The sequence below is a fragment of the Sus scrofa genome, chromosome 9 (assembly GCF_000003025.6).
Source record: "Sus scrofa isolate TJ Tabasco breed Duroc chromosome 9, Sscrofa11.1, whole genome shotgun sequence".
Lineage (NCBI taxonomy): Eukaryota > Metazoa > Chordata > Mammalia > Artiodactyla > Suidae > Sus > Sus scrofa.
The window spans coordinates 18,863,788-18,880,874 of record NC_010451.4 but is presented as its reverse complement, the minus strand read 5'-3'; the positions used below and the strand labels follow the sequence as shown (position 1 = coordinate 18,880,874).

Here is a 17,087-nt window from a genome sequence, read left to right as displayed (position 1 = left end):
GCCGTCTTGGAAGAGCTGCATGTTTTAATTATGTGAGAAGATGTTTCTTGTTTTGGTGATCCAAACAAGGGAATTGTTTGCGTCTAGAAATACAGATGAGTTTTGAATACCAGGATGCTTTGGGAGATGGGGGAAAATGATATCCCCTCCTCAGACATTTTAGTGACTATCCAGCTACATTGTCTCCAGGCTGTCAGCTCTATATATAAGGAATAAGGCATTTTGTTTTTGAACTATCGATTGCATTACCAACATTTGCATTGAAATAACTCCTCTGTTAATAAAGACAGTAAGGAACTGCATTCATATCCACAGTTAACAGGCTGAATTTTTCTCATGGAGCAGCCTGGGCAGATTCCTGTGATCTCTGGGAAGTGGTTAGTTTCAAGGGTGAGAGTGCATTGCTGTTTCCAACTAAAAATAGGACAGGACTGTGAGTTTCTCCAAAGATAGTTCTATTCTCAGTCACTCTGAGATTGTTCAGAACATCATGGTTGCTATGAATTTTTAGTCCCAGATGCACTTCTAGTTTATGAAGGTGGGACCCTTGTTATCATGTTTTTCGTTGTATCTTCTGCATCTAACAAAGCATCTATCATGAGGGAGGCACTCAACAACTGTTGGTGGGAAGAAGAAAGGCTGGCAGAGGAAGACTGGGATATAGTCTAATAGCAAGTTAAGCAAGCAGAGAATGGATACCTAAATCTTGTCCGTCATGAAAAATAGCAGTCATGTTCATGAACAGGGATGGGTACCAGATTTGCATAACAGTGACTGTCCAGTGGCAGACTCAAATTCCATGACCAAGTTCTCTGTTTATATCAATAGCAGTTAATATGGGCAGGGAAGTGCTTGGGTAGTTGAAGCTCAAACCTTATGAATAAGCCTCTCTGATTGTTTTAAAGGCTTAACTAGCCCTTTAAGGCATCAACTGACACAACCATGGAAACTCAACAATTGTTCTAGGTAGATGCATGGGGAGATTTAAAAATAAAGTAGGCAGTTTATCACCGTGCTCACAAGGCTGAATCTTCTCAATGAGAGAAACATCTTGTATGAAAATATCAGAGAAATATGTGATAAATATGTGTCAAGGTGAGTGGTATTTACAATAAAGGGATTCTTGTGGGTTGTGGAGAGCAGTACAGGATTCATGGCTGGGTAGGATTTATCATAGGCTTTACAATACATGACTTGAACTTGCCTCAACAATGAAGAATGGGAAAACTTTTTTAGGCAGGAGTCAGACATGGAGGCAGGAATGCTTAAATCATACTGAGGGTTCATGTGACCAGATTTTAAGATGGCTCAGATAAGAATTTCCCTCGAGTGCAAATGATTCAATTTCTGAACAAAGATTTAGTCTCACTGGGGAATGGTTTGCTGTGTGATAAAATAGACAGGTATTAGGTGCACATGTTTGCCTTTGCTGAGCTGCAAGTCTAGCTGCTGTCAAGAGCAAAAAGATTGGTAGTGCTACTGTGCTTTACTTATGTTCATTTATTTAATCACCTAAGAACTTGAGAACTTTTTTCTAGGAACTTCTCATATATTAGTTGGTATTTTAAACTTTTTGGTTTTGGCTGCGACCCAAGCTGCTGCATGGACAATGCTGGATCCTTAACCCCCTGTGCCCTAAGAGAACTCCAGACTTGCTTTCAATTTATTCTTTAATTTAGCAAATATGGTGCTAAATCTTTCCAATCTTGCAGATGGAGAAACTGAGACTCAGAGAGGTAGGAAAGAAGTAAAAAGAAAGGAAAGGGAAGGGAAAGGAAGGGAAAGGGAAAGGAAAAGAAAATAATTTATCTACAGTCACAGAGCTAGAAAGCACCTGCTTATAACACAGGGTTTATATTGAGGAATAGCAGGAGATTGGGGGAGGCAGTGATTTGATGCCAAAATCTGATTGAAAAGTTTTGGTTTATTCCATAGTGTGTGGGTGGTTGTCGAAGACATTTCTCTCTCTAATGCCATGTGGGAACTAGGCTGGAACCCAATTCACCTCATCCTATCAACACATAAGCCATGGCTAGGCTAATCCCTAGCGCTGCGAGTCTATAGCAAACTAGGTCAATGGGATTCCCCATCTCCTGTGGCTGATAGGGCCAATCACAGGCCTCCAGTACTGACACACTACATTTCAGTTGCTCTTTCACTGATTCCTTAAAGCATCTTGAAATGAGAGAGATCATCTAACTCCCACTCGGATCAAATTCTCTATTAGTACTTAGTCAGCTGGCTTTACCTCCTTGTCTGCTAAGAGTCCACAGGTGACCAAACTTCAAGATGGCTCACATTGGTATTTCCCATGAGGACAAAGGACTCAATTTTTGAGCAAAGACTTAGTTGAATTGGGGGATAGTTTGATGTGTGAAAGGAGACCAGGGGTTTTCAGTGGCCTTGTTTGCCCTTGGCAAACTTGAGAAGTGTTGCTAATGTCATTGGCAGAAGAAAGTTTTATCCTACTGGACTGGTTTTCTATAGTCCCAAAGAGCTAGCACAGTCCTGGATGCATAGTGACACTAAATAAATATTTCTCTAATAAAAGAGAGACATATAAATTGGAATTAATGATTTGTGTCCAATTCTAAAATGTCTGATTTGAGAGCAATTTTGTTGATGTTGGAACAAGTTTGAACAAGACAAATAAGAAATTGTTCAGCCGCTTCCCTCGTGAATCTTCCTGTCACCTAGAAAGAAGAGGGGCAGTCCACCAATTCTCTAGTGAGCAATATTGTTGATAAAGAAACTGCCCTTTTCACTTCGTATTATCTCTTTAGTGTAAAAAGACCCTGATGTTCCTTGAACCACCCTTGCCTTTCAAAATAGCAGTGGTGTCTTTCTGTAGCCTCCAGATAGTGTGGTTCAGGGAGGAAGCAAGTAGGGTTATTCAAAGTCCTTGAAAATTATAGGCTTTTGATAGTTCCTGTTGTGGCTCAGTGGATTAGGAACCCAACATGGTGTCCGTGAGGTTGCAGGTTCGATCCCTGGCCTCGCTCTGTGGGTTAAAGATTTGGCATTGCCAAAAGCCGAAGTGTAGGTTGCAGATATGGTGGCAGTGAAGCTCCAATTCAACCCCTAACCCTGGAACTATGCCAGTGAGGCCATAAAAAGAAAAAAAAAAATTAAATCATGGGCTTTAGGGAGACCTACATTCAGAGCCCTGCTCCTCCAATTATACTGCGATATAAGGCAAGTAAATGGCCACTCTGGACCTCAAATTCTTTACCTGTAAAACTGAAGGTATTAATAACTTCTTAGCTGGATTCTTATGGTGATTAATGAGGAAATTGTGTAATCCACCTCACACACAGTAGGTGCAAAACAAATCTCATTTCCTGTCTTCTTTCCTTTTGCCAAACGAATAGTTTGTACAATTAAGCAATAAGTATAGCTCTGCTAAATTTGGTCTGTGTGGAGGTTCTAACACTGAGTTACTATGACAACTTACTTTTTTTTTTCTGGAACGGCATTTTCTCTAGGATTGATACTTTTTAAAATGAAATTGCTCTATTAAAAAGCTACCAAATATTGGCCACTTTTTTTTTTAACTTCCCCCTATTCAGTTATCTTCAAGTATTTTCATTTAGTTTTACTGTAAGAAAGGAGGTTTTTTTTTTTCAATAAACATACCTGGAATAACATAAATCATGCTTTGTTCCATTTGTTTTAAAATGATTTTCTGAAATATACTGGCTTATACTGAAGCATTCTAGGCAAGGACTCCTTTTTAGACATCTGAGATCGTAGAAGATCAGGACTATTTATTCCTCTCTTAATCAAGGATAGCTCACACATAGCACAAATTCTGGTACTTCACACATCTATGCTCAATGGCACTCATTCTTAATAGTCCAGTTTTCCCCTCAGAATCCTTCTGAACACAGCAGTATAGAAAGCAGCTATCCAGGAGTTCCCATTGTGGTGCAGGGGAAATGAATCCAACTAGTATCCATGAGGATGCAGGTTCAATCCCTGGCCTTGCTAAGTGGGTCAGGGATCCTGCATTGCTGTGAGCTGTGGTGTAGGTTACAGATGTGGCTCAGATCTGGCATTGCTGTGGCTGTGGCATAGGCCAGCAGCCATAGCTCTGATTCGACCCCTGGCCCTGGAACTTCTATGTGCTGCAGGAGTGGCCCTGGGAAAAAAAAAAAAAAAAAAGCAGCTATCCATAAATTGGTGTTAATAGCCATTTGCCCTTCATGGATTAAATCATGAATGAGGTTCAGATGCCCATCAAGGTTGCTTGACGTTCTGCCTGAAATTATATAGTTTATGCATTCCTTGGGTTAACAATGCCTTTCCTCCAAACATCTCTTTGAAAGTATTTTTACCCTATAGAATTGGCAACACCTTGACCCTCTGAGATTAGCTACAGTTTATCAACCCTGACTGAAAGGAGAAAGATTAGGGAAAGGAATGATATATAAGAGGAAGCAACCACAGCTGCAGGTTTGCTGTAGGTGGGCTTGCCCTTGATTCAAAAGGTGAATATAGACCTGTGTTTGTATTTTAGGTCAAGAAATTTAAGTTGAGCTATCAATTCTATTATGCCAGTGCTTCCCACATTTGGTTTACTTACCACCTTTATGACTTTTGATTATTACTTTACTATATGAAGTATTATTTAATAGTGTTATTTATTGTGCCTCAATTTTTTAATCTATTTGGAGATTATTACTTTTTTATATAATGATTTTTATTTTTTTTTCCATTATAGCTGGTTTACAGTGCTGTACAATAGAAAATTGACAGAGCACTGCCTCAATTTTACTTAAAGTTTATTTAAACACAAAATTTTATTGCTCTCGTGATAATCTTCTACATTCTTAACATCATAGAATGTAACTATAAACACTTCAAAAATTAGGCTATAGAATTAAATTCTAGCTAGAGACCTTGAGTGTCAATAACTCTAAGACACTGGTTCTCTCTCTAATAAAACACACGTGCATGTTTTTTACTGGTCAGAACCAGACATCTACTCTATGAGAGATCAATACTCCCCCCTGCCCAATGTCTGGAAGGGAAAGTTTTTCTCTAAAGAAGATAATTCTTTATTTCTTTTGAAGAATTGTGTATTTTTTCTAAATAAAAAGAGAACTAGCTTCTTAGTCACTGAGACTTTACATATATTGTATATTATATTTATAAGCACAAAATGAGCCTTGCTCATATAAATGCTGCAAAATTATGCTTCTCCACAAAAAATTAAAAAGGAGTAGAGGTCACCAGCAAGTTGATTCTGTGAGTTTATATCTTATTACTCTAAGTCTACATCTATAATAGGTAGAATACGTGTGTGTATACACATATATATACACATGTATATATGTAAGTATATATAATTACATATATGAATTAAATAGACATAGACTTGCTGAAAAGACTAATAAACATTTCTCTGTGAGCCAGAAATGGAACAGAAACATGTAGCTATATGTGGGGGTCGAAGCCATAAACCTGGACTCCAAGTTGGACACTTTGATAACCACATGTAGCAAGGGACCAGAGCCAGGACCACTATAATAATATCAAATATTCATCCAACACTGAAACTGAACTATCTGGAGTACCCATTGTGGCTCAGCAGGTTAAGAATCATGGATACTGACCAGTATCCATAAGGATGCGGGTTTGATCCCTGGCCTCGCTTAGCGGGTTAAAGTATCCAGTGTTGCCGTGAGTCGTAGGTTGCAGATTTGGCTCAGATCTCGTGTTGCTGTGGCTGTGGCGTAGGCCAGCAGCTGAAGCTCTGATTCAATCCCTAGCCCTGGAACTTCCATATGCTGCAGGTTCAGCACTAAAAAGAAGAAAAGAAAAAAAAAAAAAAAAAGAAAAGAAACTGAACTATCTACACTATCTATAAATACACACAACAGTATGCATGGAACTCCTCAGAGTACTATTGAAAAAGTGCAAACACAAAAGAGCACACACTGTATGATTCTATTTTCCTAAAGTACAAAAATGGGTACAATTAATACATTAATCAATATAATAGTTACCCCTTCGTGAAGCAACTGGATGGCAGCATAAAGGGGGGGGGGTCTCTGAGGTCGATGTAATGTTCTATTTATTGCTCTGGGTGCTACTTTCATGAGAGTTTTGTTTCTGGGTATCAGAATAAAACCGCCAGAGAGAGAAGGATGAGTACTCTCCCAGGAAGCATAATTAGATGAATAGTGAATTTCTATCAACTACGATAGATGCCCAAAAGTCAATGGTATAATATTTTAAAGTTCTGAAAAAACATAGCTGTCATTTTTAGAAAATTTTACCTGGCTTAGTCATCAATAAAGATTAAAGGTTAAAAAAAAAGTAGACATTTTCTGACATTTCAAGTAGAGCAGCCAGAGACTCTGGCTGAAAGGGTGCATAAACAGATGGATTTATCTGATTTATCTAACTTAAATGAAAAAATTAAAACATATTTGTGATTAAATACTGACTATAAAATAATTATATATAAGCAAAATGTGGGACTATTATTTAAACTCAAAAAACTCCAAAAGTAGAACTTCTATTTAGACAAAAAGCAAAATGAAAACTTTTCCTATCTTCCATATATGTAAAACTATTTAAAAGATAATCAAAATATTGTAATTCTTGAGTTTTTTAAGAAAGGATAGAGATACTGAATAGTTTCAGATTTTCTTAAAATACATAATGAAATATGCAGTTTAAAATTTAAGGAATTGATGACCTAGCAGTTTCATATCTAGGGGAAAACTCTCACATATCTGTGTAAGAATACACATATAACACATTATTTATAACAATGAAAAGCTAAAAATAACTTTTAGTAGAATAATATATAAAATTATATTATTTGTGTATGATGGTGTACTATAACACAGTTAAAATGAAGGGGCCAGATCTATGTCTATCAATATATACAAATTAAAAATGTTTTTATTGAAATATAGTTGATTTACAATGGTATGTTCCAGGTATACAGCAAGTGATTCAGATGTATATACATACATATATACACATTTATTTTCAGATTCTTCTCCACTATTATTGCAAGATATTGAACATAGTTCCTTGGGCTATACAGTAGTTCCTTGTTGTTTATTTTATATGTAGTAGTGTGTACCTGTTAATTGCAATCTCCTAATTTGTCCTTCCCCATCCCCAGCCTTTCTCTTTGGTAACCATAAATTCACTTTCTATGTCTGAGTCTATTGCATAATAAGTTCATTTGTATCATTTCTTAAGATTCCACTTGTAAGTGATGTTATATATTTGTCTTTCGCTGTCTGCCTTACTTCACTTAGTGTGATCATCTCTAGGTCCATCTATGTTGCTGCAAATGGCATTATTTCATCCATTTTTAATGGCTGAGTAATATTCCTCTGTGTGTGTGTGTGTGTGTGTGTGTGTGTAGGTAGGTAGGTAGGTAGGTAGGTGTGTACACAGCATCTTCTTTATCCATTCATCTGTCAGTGGACACTTAGGTTGCTCCCTTGTCTTGGCTATTATAAATAGTGCTGCTTAGAACATTGGGGTGTATTTATCTTTTTTTTTCCTGGCTTCATTGACATATTACTGACATTGAAATTATATGTAGGCTTAAGGTGTGCCATGCAGTGATCTGATACATGCATATATTATGAAATAATTATCACAATAAACTTAGTTAACATCTCTATCTGCTCATGTAATTAATATTTTTGTGATAGTAACATTTATTCTTTTAGCAACTTTAAGATATATAATTTAATATTTTTATTTAGTTAGTTGAAGTACAGTTGATTTATAATGTTTCATCTTTTCTGGTTATATGCCCAGGAATGGGATTGCTGAATCACATGGTGACTCTGCTTTTAGTTTTTAAGGAACCTCCACACTCTTTTTTTTTTTTTTAATTTTTTTTATTTTATTTTCCCACTGTACAGCAAGGGGATCAAGTTATCCTTACATGTATACATTACAATTACATTTTTCCCCACCCTTTGTTCTGTTGCAACATGAGTATCTAGACAAAGTTCTCAATGCTACTCAGCAGCATCTCCTTGTAAATCTATTCTAAGTTGTGTCTGATAAGCCCAAGCTCCCGATCCCTCCCATCAGGCAGCCACAAGTCTTTTCTCCAAGTCCATGATTTTCTTTTCTGTGGAAATGTTCATTTGTACTGTATATTAGATTCCAGTTATAAGTGATATCATATGGTATTTGTCTTTCTGGCTCCTTTCACTCAGTATAAGATTCTCTAGTTCCATCCATGTTGCTGCAAATGGCATTATGTCATTCTTTTTTATGGCTGAGTAGTATTCCATTGTGTATATATACCACCTCTTCCGAATCCAATCATCTGTTGATGGACATTTGGGTTGTTTCCATGTCCTGGCTATTGTGAATAGTGCTGCAATGAACATGCGGGTGCATGTGTCTCTTTTAAGTAGAGTTTTGTCCAGATATATGCCCAAGAGTGGGATTGTGGGGTCATATGGAAGTTCTATGTATAGATTTCTACGGTATCTCCAAACTGTTCTCCATAGTGGCTGTACCAGTTTACATTCCCACCAGCAGTGCAGGAGGGTTCCCTTTTCTCCACAGCCCCTCCAGCACTTCACACTCTTTTCCATAGTGGTTAAACCAATTTACATTCCCACCAACAGTGAAGAAGGGTTCTCTTTTCTCCACACCTTTCCAGCATTTATTGTTTGTAGACATTTAATAATAACTATTCTGATTGGTGTGAGGTGATACCTCATTGTAGTTTTGGTTTGCATTTCTCTGATAATTAGCGATGTTGAGCATCTCTTTCATATACTTTTTGGCCATTTGTGTGTGTTCTTAGGAGAAATGTCTGTTTAGGTCTTCTGCCCATTTTTTTAATTGCATTCTTTGTTTATTTCTTTTTGATATTGAGCTGTATGAGCTGTTTGTACATTTTGGAAATTAAACCATCATCCATGACATCATTTGTAAATATTTTATCCCATTGCATAGGTTTTTTTTTTTCTTTTAGTTTATAACTTTCTTTGTTGTGCAAAAGTTTTTAAGTTTGATTAGGTTCCTTTTGTTTATTTTTACTTTTATTTATTTTGCCTTGGGAGACCAATTTAAGAAAGTATTGCTGTGATTTATGTTAGAGAATGTTTTGCCTATGTTCACTTCTAGGAATTTTAGATTGTCACATCTTATATTTAAGTCTTGAAGCCATTGTGAGTTTATTTTTGTATATGGTATGACAGAGTGTTATAATGTCATTGATTTACATGTGACTGTCCAGCTTCCCCAGTACCAGCTGTCTTTTCTCCATTGTAAAATATACAAATATTTTCAAGTTGTGAAAACACATACGGTATAATGACATTTATGCAAACATTTTGAAGTCACTCAAAAATATTGTGTATGTACAGATGTTGAAAATTCAGAAATGTGAATTGGATATACCTCATATTCATGATATACATTGCTTCTGGAGAGGTGAAGACAATTATTTATAAAATGTAACTTGATGAAACAATGTCAAAATGTTAACATTTTAAAATTATAGGAGGTGGGTACATTGGGATGGTCTTTATTCTTTGGATTTTTCTTTATTTTTTAATTTGAAGAATTAAATAGCTTTTTACTTGAAAATTGATATTATTTAATGATCCAAATAAGTATTACCAAAATAATCCCATTGATATTGGGAAATGCCATGTAGCATTGCAGAAAAATCATAGAAATCTGTAAGCATGAGAGACTGGTTGATGAACAGCTGAAACTAATTGGTCAGAACTAAAAGGGTCCAATTTTTGAGAGATCAGTATTTTCTCCAAAGTCTGGAAGATAAAGCTTTTCTCTTAAGACAGTTTTCTGTATCCTTTCCAGAAACAAGGGAAAACAATAATTTATGGCTTCAACTACAGTTTTTAAAAAAGAAATTTATTGGAGCATAGTTGATTTACAATGTTGTAATAGTTTCAGGTGTACAACAAAGTAAATCAGTCATAGATATAACTATATCCATTATTTTTTCTCATATAAGTTATTATAAACCATTGAGTAGATGTCCCAGAGCTCTACTGTAGGTTGCTGTTAACATCTCTTTTACACAGTGGTGTTCATATGTTATTCCCCCCCTCCCAGTTTCCACCCTCACTGGTTTCCCCTACAGTGACTACTGTCTTTTAATGTAAACCTTTTCCCCGAGATATTATTTTGAACTTTATATTATGTCATCTAATCATGCTGACTCTTCTTCTTCCTCATTAATTTCTTGTCCCTGCTACATCAAAAGTAAATCAGAAATCATATATTTTAATTCAATAAAAAAAGACAGCCAAGGTTATGGAAATTCAATGTTTTCCGGAGTCCAGTAAGTCTATAGGGTCCAGATCCCTCATCATGTGTCCCTAAGAGGTAGGGAGAGGTGTGAGTTTGTGGTTCTTGTTTTCTTTCTAGAAATGTTAATACTATCAAGTAAAGGATATTTAGATAGGTTTAATGAGATAATCAATATACTTGTATATTTGTTTTGTTCTATGTGTTGTTGGTCTGTGACAGTCACATACAAGAACTATCATTCTTTTTTAAAACAAGATATCTATGTTTCGTATATGTTATTTAATTTAATAGACACACATTCTGGATCTACATCCCTTGTCAAATTTTTGATTTGCAAATATTTTCTCCTATCCATTTACATTTTTGGTGGTGTCCTTTAAAGCTCAAAAGGTTTTAATTGTGATGATGTCCAGTTTTCCTTTTTTCTTTTGTTGGTTGACCTTTGGGTGTTACATTTAAGAGACTACTTCCTAGTCCGAGGTCATGGAGATTTATGTTTTTTCCTAAGAACTATGTGGTTATAGATCTGACATTGAGGTCTATTTCAAGTTGATTTTTGGGAGTGGTGTGAGGTAGATATCTAACTTTATTCTTTGCACCTGCATATATAGTTGTCCCAGCACCATTTGTTGAAAATCTTTCTTTCCCTATTAAATTGTCTTGGAAAACGTATTGAAATCAATTGACTATAAATAAGATGGTTTATTTATTAACGTTCAGGTCGGGTCTGCTCTATTTATTTCTATGTCTCTCCTTATGCTCCTACCACACTGTCTTGATTAATGTAGCTTTAAGGTAAGTTTGGAAATCAGGAAATGTGAGACCTTCAACTATAGGTTCCTTTTGTAAGACTGACCCTTCTGGGTTCCTTGCATGACCACATGAATTTTAGGATCAGCTCATCAATTTTTGAAATAGAGGGAGAAAAAGGCAACTGGAGTTTTGAAAGGGATTGTATTGAATTTATATGTCATTTGGGGAGTTTATCATCCAATAGTATTAAGAATGTCAATCCATAAACATGAATGTTTTTTCATGTAGTTAGATCTTCTTTAATTTCTTTCAATGTTGTTTTGAAGTTTCAATATATGTCTTGCATTTATTTGAATGAATTTATTCCTAAGTGTTTTATTTTGTTTGATGCTGGTGTAAATGGATTCTTGTTAAATTTCATTTCTGGATTGTTTATTGTTAGTGTTTAATATATAATTGATTTTTGTATATTGAGCTTGTATCCTGCAAACTCGCTGAACTTGTTTATTAATTCTATTAATTTTTTGTATGGATCCCTTAAGATTTTCCATGTAATACATGTCATCTGCAAATAGAGATAGATTTGCTTCTTTTTCAACCTGATTGCCTTTTATTTCGTTTTCTTGCCTAATCATCCTGTCTAGATTTTTCAGTACACTGTTAGATAGAAGTGGTGAGAACAGACATCCTTGTCTTTTTCCTGATCTTATAGGAAACATACTGCAGTCTATCAAATAGAAAAAATAAGCAGAGAGGAAGAAAAACATTCATTTATTTAAAAATAAGTTTGGATCAAGGTTAAGAGTGTGGACTTTGGAGTAAGAATTTTTGTATTTGAATCTGGGGTTCAAATCTTGGCTCTAGAGGCCAGTATCATGTAGTGATTTAGATGTAATAGGCATTTTAGATATTTTATTTTATATAATGAGAAGATGTTGGTCTTAGATGAATGAATGATGCACTGTTTCATGTTTTTTTTTTAATTTTTTTTTTAATATATTTTTTTTATTTTCCCACTGTACAGCAAGGGGGTCAGGTTATCCTTACATGTATACATTACAATTACATTTTTTCCCCCACCCTTTCTTCTGTTGCAACATGAGTATCAAAGCAATAGAAATTAGAGCAAAAATAAACCCATGTTTCATGTTTTATTGTTGAATTGCAAACTACTCCAAAACTCAGTTGCTTCATGCAACAGCCATTTTAACTCTCACTATTCTGTGGGTTAATTAGTTTCAGCTGGGAAGTTTTTTGACTGGTCTCATTTGGGGGTTCATGCTGCTGAAGAGAGAGCTGGGGCTCGACTTCTGTGAAGGGTCCGTTCAGATCCCGGCCAATTTGGCCTCACTTCGTCTCCATGAGGTTCTTCTCAGAACCTCTTTCTACTTATTTCTCCAGATGGGCTCTTCACTTAGGTAACTAGACATCTTGTGTAGTGGCTTAGGACTCCCTAAAGCACAAAACTGAGAGTGATCCTTCCTTCTTTTAAAGATATTTTTAATTTCCGCTTTATTGAGAAGTAGTTGATATACATCCCTGTGTAAGTTTAAGGTGTACAGCATGGTGGGTCGATGCACATATATTGTGAAAGGATTACAGCAAGAGGTGTAGTTAACATCCATCATCTTATAGAGATGCCGTGAAATGAAAAAAAATTCTCCTTGTGATGAGAATTGTTAGGATCTACTCTCTTAACTTCCCTATATATCTTACAGCCGTTAATTACATTGATCATGCTGTACATTGCATCCCTAGTATTTACTTATAACTTGAATTTTATACTTTTTAATTTTTAATTTTTTATTTTATGGTCACGTCCATGGCATAAGAAAGGTCCCAGGCCGGGATTGATTCTAAACCACAGCTGTGACCTATGCTGCAGCTGCAGCAATGCCAGATCCTTTAACCCACTGTGCTGGGACAGGGGTTGAACCTGCACCTCCACAGCAGCCTGAGCCGATGCAGGTGGATTCTTGACCCCTGTGGCGTAATAGGAACTTCTGGAAGTCTGTACTTTTTGACTACCTTCCTCCAACTCCCCTGTCCCCACCTCCTACCACTGGTAATCAGAAATATGATCTTTTTTCCTATGAGTTCAGTGAGGTTTTTAATTATTAAATTGCACATATATGTGAAATATAAAGTATATGTCTTTCTCTGTCTGACTTATTTCACTTCGCATGATACGTTTATGATCTACCCATGTTGTTTCAGAGTGGTAGGATTTCCCCATTTTTATGGCTGAATAATGTTCTATTAGCTATATATATATATATTACAACTTCTTTGTCCATCCGTCCACTGAAGGACACTTAGGTTGCTTCCATCTCTTGGATATTGTAAAGAATGCTGCCATGAACATGGAGGCACAGATATCTTTTTGAGTTAGTGTTTTCATTTCCTTTGGCCATGTTCCCAGAAGTAGAATTGCTGACTCATATGATAGTGACTCTATGAATTTACAATCCCACCAGTAGTGTAAACAAATCCCTTTTCTCTACATCCTCACCAGAATTTGTTGTCTCTTGTCTTTTAGAAGATGGCCATTCTAACAGGCAAGAGGTAGTGTCTTCTTGTGATTTTAATTTGCATTTTCCTAGTAACTATTGTTATAAGCATGTTTTTATGTATTTGTTTGCCATTCATGTGCCTTCTTTGGAAAAAAATCTATTCAGTTCCTTTGCCCAGTTTTCAGTTGAGTTATTTGGGTTTTTTGCTGTTGAGTTGAATGAGTTCTTTATATATTTTGGATATTAGTCTCTTATCAGATAAGTGGTTTGCAAATATTTTTTCCGTTCTGATGCTGTATTTTCACTTTGTTGATTTTTCTTTTTTCTGTACAAAATGTTTTTAGTTTGATGCAGTCTGACTTGTTTATTTTTGTTTTGTCGCTTAGGTTTATGTGTAATTTCCAAAAAATCACTACCAAGACCCATGTCAGGGAGTTTTTTTCCTGTGTTTTCTAGGAGTTTCATGATTTCAGGTCTCACATGTAAGTTTTTAATTCATTTCAAGTTAATTTTGGTAGTGGCGTAGTAGGATATCCTACTACCAATCTTTTACATGTTAATATCAAGTTTTTCAAGTACCATTTATTGAAGGGACTATCTTTTCTCCACTGAGTATTCTTGGCTCCCTTGTCAAATATTAATTGACTATATTATCATGCCTCCTGAAGGCCTAATCCTGAGACCGGCAGTGTTACTTCTGTTGCATTTCATTAGTTAAAGGCCAGCCCAGCATTCCTGTGGGAAGAGACTAAACAAGGGCATGAATGTCAGAAGCTGTGATTCACTGGGAGATTTTTAGAGGCTGACTGCTATAGTCTGTCCTCTACCCCCAAAAGTTCTGTATCCCTCCCACATTCAAAATATCCTTCCCTCCAGCCTCAAAGCCTCAACTCTGATCCAATTAAAACATCAGACTCAGGCTTAAAATCCAAGATCTCATCATCTCAATCCACTGTGGGTACAGATATGACACCAGAAAATCTGAAGATCTGTGAACCAAGGACACAAGTTGTATTTTTCCCCACATACCCCACATAAAATGTTAAGACAGAGATAGATGTAAAACAATAGATACTGGAATAGACACAACAGGGAATCCAGAACTGGGGAGGTGCATAGCATTCACTGATTTCTAATAATGCTGAAATCAAGCTAGGGAATCACCAATTCATTGTTGCAGGGGCAGATACTGCACGTTGATAAGAGACCAGTTGTGCTCTTTAGGGGTAGTTCTCTTCAGGTCTTATCTCTATTACCTGCACTCCTGGATCTATCTTTGGTAGTATAATTCTTCATAAATAATGGCCTATGTTTAGAGCTAAGTTGCTTTCTTATCCTCTTTTTGCCTATAAGATGTCTCTGTTCCTTTCAGTCTAAGCTCATATAATTCTTTTAAACACTTTGTTGTCTTCCTGGATATCAGATTATAAATGTGCTTTATGAGACAGAACCATAAATCTCTGAAATAGGCTCTTTTCAACTTTGGGCTCAGAGTTGCTATGGGACAACATCCTTAAGAGCCTTAAAAGCTTTTTTTTCTAGTCAAGAGAGTCTACCAGGAATGGCCTCAATTTTTCTGAGGTTTAATCGTTTTGATCTAACCTCTTTCCTAAGGCCATGTTTTATTGACAGTGCTCTGGATTTGTTTTTTTTTTTTTTCTTTTTTTTGCTTTTTTTGTTTTGTTTTTTTTTTTCATCTGAAGCCATTCTTTACTTTGAGAGCCTTACTGGCTGCTGAACTAAGAATAAGACACCCTTTTCTTTTCCAACCTACTAAGTTTGGATTGGTAATATCTCTTCTAGAGTTTGTTTGAAAACTGAATATTTCCTTCTTTGGTTGATTGTTATTAGTACTTATTAATACAGTTTAAAACAAAAAAAGTTGTCCCTTTCAGTATTCTTCCTGGAGATCTCTTTAGCCAAATGGTTAAGTTCACTAGTTATGTTTTCTATTTTTCATGTTAATGCAAGAGATGATGTCAGATCATAAATTTCCACTTGAATATAACACATATAGCCCTTTCTCCACCCTCCAATAACAGTGTCTTCCTCTTCCTTTCAGACTTCATAAACAATCTCTTATAAGTCCATCTAGTTTCTGCTTGCCACTCAATTCCAAAGCCAGTGTTGTATATTAGGTTTTTGTTAGGATATCAATTCCTATTTTATTTTTTATTGCTAATTTTATTTTTTGTTGCTAATGGCTAAGGCATGCCCAAAGTTAGTGGTTTAAGGCAATGGTTTATTTTTATCTCTCATTTTTCTGTGAGTTAGTTAGGCTCAGCTGGGAAATTCTTCTGTGGTCTTGCTTCAGGTCACTTAAGTGGTTGTATTGAGAGGTCATTCAGAGTTGAACTCATCTGGATGTTTGACAGTGATGTTAAGATAACTGCACCAGAACTGTTACCTAGAGACTCATAGCTCCCCAAAGCAGAAGCTGCCAAGTTTTCTCAAGGTTTAAGCCCAGATTGGCATAAGGTAACTTCTGACATATTGCATTAGTTGATGCAAGCCATAGAAAATCCAGGTGTTTTGTGGAAGCATACTAAAAGGGGTTTGAAACAAGAGTTTATTGGGGACAGTCATTGGACAGTAGCTACCACCCATGCTATGATGTAAGTCTGCAGATGTTTACTCTGATAACTACGGAGGAGAGAATGAATTTGGGGAGACCCTTTTAAGTACTATAGATGAGAAATAATTATGGCTTATTACAGAGTAGGTAATAGAGATGGAGAGGAGTAAGTTGTTCAAGGTATATTTAGAGATAGATTTGAAAGGACTTGGTGTGTTAGTTCTGATGGATAAATACTAGGGAGAATTCAGAGGGTAATTTCTTAGTTTTTAGAGATACGTGAGAGAATGTAAGTAGGATGCCATTTACTGAGATGGGGGTAGAAAGTGGTTTGGGGCATTGACAACCAATACATGTTACATGTTACGTGTTTCAAAAAACATCTGTAGATGAGCAGAAGAAGTCAGGGCTAGAGATATATATTTCATAATCTTTAACTATACATGATATTTAAAATCATGAGATTCTAGATGCAATCACCTAGGAAGAAATAGAGGTGAAGAAGAGGAGAGGGTCCAGAATTGAACCTAGGAGACGCCAATGTTTAAAGGTCAGGAATGGGAAAGGAGCCAGCAAAGAAGACTTGGAAGCTTAGAGTGAAGTGTATGATAATCAAAAGAGTGGGAATCATAGAAGCCAGAGAGGAAACTGTTTTAATTTGTAGGAATGCATTAACTGGTTTAAATTCAGCTGATAAGTCTGCAAAAATGAAAACAGAGATATCTGTTGGATGTCTTTAATGACTACTTCATTCCATCCTAAAAAGGTCATTCATGTTTATTATTTTTTTGTGTGTATTCTTTATGTAGTTATCTATTTTCCACCAGAATGTAACCTACAAGAGAGCAGGCAAGGACTTTTGTCTGTTTTGTTTATGGTTGTACCACAGCACCTAACATTGTATCTGGGGAGTTCCCATTGTGGCACAGTGGTAACAAACCTGACTAGTATCA

The 17,087-nt window shown here is 36.0% G+C and overlaps 1 protein-coding gene across 6 annotated transcripts in view; it reads left to right on the top strand.

The window, feature by feature from the left end:
• Positions 1-17,087, top strand: part of DLG2 (discs large MAGUK scaffold protein 2) — a 1,971,427-nt gene that overhangs the window by 666,543 nt on the left and 1,287,797 nt on the right. The gene's annotated exons all lie outside the window — the stretch shown is intronic.